Here is a 4,313-nt window from a genome sequence, read left to right on the forward strand (position 1 = left end):
TGTTTCTCTCTTGTTTGGTCATCATCTTGACCATCCTGTGAAACAGGCAGAACAAGACATGTTCTCTTCATTTAAAAGATGAGGAGACTGAGTCCTGAGGAGATTAAGTGACTTGTCTAATCTGAGATCGAACAGCTAGTAGGCAGTAATCCCTGAACCCAGTTTTCTTGACTCTGATCTAGTGTTTCCTCAAATATACCATGTGGCTTCCTAAATGGACATGAAAGCTCCTTCAAACCAAATGACCTGAACCCGAGAAAGTCCTCATTTTATTTCACTGTAACAAAACGCAAATGTTTAATTTTTTTCAAAACTTAACTATTCAATGAAAATAAATTATATTTAGGCAATCTTCAGTATTTGTGCATCATCTTTATAGAACTATGCTTTCAAAAAACATTTTGTACAAGACACCAATTTCACAATTAAAACATGTATTAAACACTTGAAACTAATTAAAAAAAAAGTAAAACAAAACAAAACATGTATTAAAAATGGGAGAACATTAAATTAGTAGGAAACATATCTCATAATGCTGAGAGTCATGCTGTTCTTATCAAATTAATTATATTTGTATTCAAAATAACACGGCTTTTAACTATAGACAATTATCTCTTGTCCATTTCAGTGATTTTTCTGGATCCCAAACAAAATCTGTGTATTTATTTCTTTGAAAACATCATTCGTTGACTGTCCTTTCACTGCCATGGAATGACTTGCCTTCTCAATCCAGTAGATTTTATTAGGAGTTTGCATTTTCTGTGCCACTTTCTCCAACTAGTTCTCCAAGGAAAACACCTGCAAGTTTATTTTCTCCTGAGGACTTTAGGTAACTCAAAACTGATTAATATGCCTTAATTCTATGTACAATATTAGGGCCTTTACAGGTAAACCTCAAGCAAAAAACAAAACAAAACAAAACAAAACAAATACATGAGATGCAAGATCAGATGCCAGTGCCACCAAAAGAGGAAGATGCATATCTCCTGATGCTCCATGTGTAAGAATTATTCCCCATGTTAAGCTCTTGTTAGGTACCAAACACGGTCTAGTAACTTATTTCCAAAAAGTGTTTTTAATTTAGCCTCTGCATGACTCATTTTCACTGCTGAATGACAAACTTAAAGTACATTACATCTGAGAAGCAAAGAATACAAGATGTGATCAAAAGTACAGTGAATGTTTAAGTTTTTTTAAAAAAAGAATGTATTACAGTAAAAGACACATTGCCATTATCCCCTCAAAATACTCCCCCTCGCTTTGAACGCACTTATCCCATCGTTCTTGCCACTTTCTGAAGCAGTTCTGGAAGTCCTCTTTCATGAGTGTCTTTAGTTGCACTGTTGTCCTCGATGTCCTGAATCGATTCAAAACGTTTACCTTTCATGGTCATTTTGATTTGGGGGAAGAGCCAGAAGTCCCATGGTAGCAGATCCAGTGAATAAGGTAAATGAGGACACCCCATAATGTTTTTATTGGACAGAAATCGCCATATACCAGAAGCGATGTGTGACACAGAGCATTGTCACGATGGAAGATGATTTACGGCACTTTCACACACACCTTCTCTCAACCATAGCTCACACCCGACTGACTGCACCGAACAAATTGAAACTTGTCACACACTGTTACTAAGGTTTGATGTGCCGCTTTCCATATTGAAGATCGCTGCCTTTCCATTAGATGGCACTTGGCAGCAGCATTCACTGTAGTTTTTTATTACAATGGAAAGGCTCCGTGTCACACATCGCTTCTGGTGTGGCAATTTCTGTCAAATAAAAACATTATGGTGTGTCCTCATTCACCTTATTCACCGGATCTGGCACCGTGCAACTTCTGGCTCTTCCCCAAAGTCAAAGTGAAAGGTAAACGTTTTGAATTGATTCAGGACATCGAGGCAGCCACCACAGCGCAACTAAAGACACTCACAAAAGAGGACTTCCAGAACTGCTTCAGAAAGTGGCAGGAATGATGGGATAAGTGTGTTCGAAGCAAGGGGGCATATTTTGGGGGAGATTAATGGTAATGTGTCTTTTACTGTAATAAATTCTTTTTGATCTAAACGTTCACCATACTCATATTGTTTGATCACACCTCGTATCTCCTGGGGAAGGGAAAGTGGCTGGGAGCACCTAACCACCCTCACTCCCTTCAGAGAGCTAACTACCACCGAGAAAGTCCTCGTTTTTGTCTGAAATTCTCTTTGCTCTCCTGGAAAGCATCTCTCTTGCTGCTATTTGACCTAATTTCCTCGGGCTTAGGTCTCAGTGGGAAAGAGGAAGCCCTTCGGACAAGAAAACAAGAAATTTCTTCCCTGCAGCTCAACTGTGGGTCACCATCTGCTCCCCTGACCCCATGATGCGTGATTCCCTGGAGAGCTTCAGATGGGTCAGACCAGTCCTGGGCTACGGCATAGAAACAAGGAGCTTTCGCTGTTTTTTGCAGGGACCACCTGTGATAAGAGATCGTCTCTGAATTTTTGCATGAACTCAATACCAACTATGGATGAGAACCTTTTTTGGTTCACATAATCCTTTTCTCCTTGAGGGTAAATACGGTAACAAACCTTTCTGGCCTGCCCTCATCCCTGCCGTGATGTGGGGAATCTGGATTTATGGCAGGGCTCTGTCACCATAAGAGTTTGGCCTTATGGTGACAGGGAAGGACACTGTCTTTTCCTTGGAACAGATGTTGGCATCTGGCAACATACCCCACCACCTTCAAGGTTTTCAGCCTCCCTACAACCCACTGGTCAGCTCGACTGTGGGGAGGAAAGGCAGGAATTGAAAGCTGCTGATTTTGTGTGCAACCTCTCTGATCTCCGACTTCTCCCAAACACACACATTATTTGTTCTCTGGCTCAAAGAGCCCAAGAGAGGGAGGCTCTGGTTTCTGGAGTAGGTTGGTGGGGGTCTAAAGGGACACCTGAGATTGATTATAGGCCTGAATGCCTGGTGCATGACATTCCTGGTTAGCAGCTGACTGGCCCTGTGGTAGGGCTGGAGAGAATCAGCTCGCAGGCCCCAGCCAGAGCCTGCAGTGTCGTTGCCATAGCGACCAGGCCCGACAGCTGTGAAGAAAACCCAGGTCTCCTTCTACACAGGCCAGGAGGAAGGCAGCAGCAGAGCTGGACCCTGGCTCCAATCCTGTTTCACTCCCATCTTTGTCCTTATCTCAGTCAGCTCGGGCTGCCATAACAAGTTACCATAGTCTGGTGGCTTAAACGACAGCAATTTATTTCCTCACAGTTCTTGGAAGACCAAGATCAAAGTTCTGGCCAATTTAGTTCTGGGTAAGAGCCATTTTCCTGGCTTGTAGAAGGCTACTTTCTTGCTGTATCCTCACATGGCCCTTCCTTGGTGCACACACTTGGGAACAGAGAGACAGAAATTCAGCATATGAATTTGGGGGGACACAAACATTCAGTCCATAAATAGTCCTTTACTATCCTAGTCCATTCAGGCTAGGGAGTGAAATGTGGGTGGGGGAGACTTGTCTTCTATCATACAAACTTTACAATTACTCAGACTTTATTGAGAACATTTTGCTAAAGGTTAAAAAATGCCAGCTTTAAAAATAAAACCTGATTGTAGTCATTTATTCATTTTTAAATGCATAACAAAGACCTTAATATGTATCTGGGTGAAAGAGAAAGGGTTCCATCTTCGGTCATGCATCCTTCCTGTGGAAAGACACTTTAGCACAGGATATGAAGGGAAAACAGGGAAATTGTCCCCCCTGGTCAAATTAATTGAACATAGCTGATTTCACCTCGACTCCCTTTCTTCTAAGAGGCAGTGAGTGGCAGCTTACATGAGCCACAGTAAAAAGCAACTGGGCAGAAAACTCCAGGGTCGGTGGCAAACTTGTAGTCAAGGAGATTTAGTATTCTGAGTCGGGATATTCTGAGTCGGGATATTCTGAGTCGGGAGCTGCACTCCCATTTCTGCTTATGGTGTTAGCAGTGGGGTTTATTACCCGCTGGATGCTGCCCCTTCCTGGCTCTGGGATCTGTGCCTTCCCTGCCTTACCTTTGCTCTCTCAGAGCAGGAAGGAAGAAAACCAGGAGTGAGTGTGAAGGGGGCCCATCCCCAACCCCAGCAGGTGTGATGTCTAACTGCGGGCCATGCTGAGCCCAGGTAACTGGAATGACCTCCACTGTCAGCTGGGCTTGCCCAGGTGAGATCTCCTCCCCCGGCAATGACTGATTCAGTCATTCCACCAAGATTTCTTGAACCTCTGTTATGCAGTAGCACTGGGGTTGGCATTAGCTGAATGCACAGAGCCTGTTTTCAAGCGTTCATAGTCTAGAG

General features: G+C 43.1%; 1 pseudogene; it reads right to left on the minus strand.

The window, feature by feature from the left end:
* Positions 1–742: 742 nt before the first annotated feature.
* Positions 743–1,100, minus strand: LOC117029621 (testis-expressed protein 30-like; annotated as a pseudogene).
* Between the last annotated feature and the right edge of the window lie 3,213 nt (positions 1,101–4,313).

This window comes from Rhinolophus ferrumequinum, chromosome 11, assembly GCF_004115265.2.
Source record: "Rhinolophus ferrumequinum isolate MPI-CBG mRhiFer1 chromosome 11, mRhiFer1_v1.p, whole genome shotgun sequence".
Taxonomy (NCBI): domain Eukaryota; kingdom Metazoa; phylum Chordata; class Mammalia; order Chiroptera; family Rhinolophidae; genus Rhinolophus; species Rhinolophus ferrumequinum.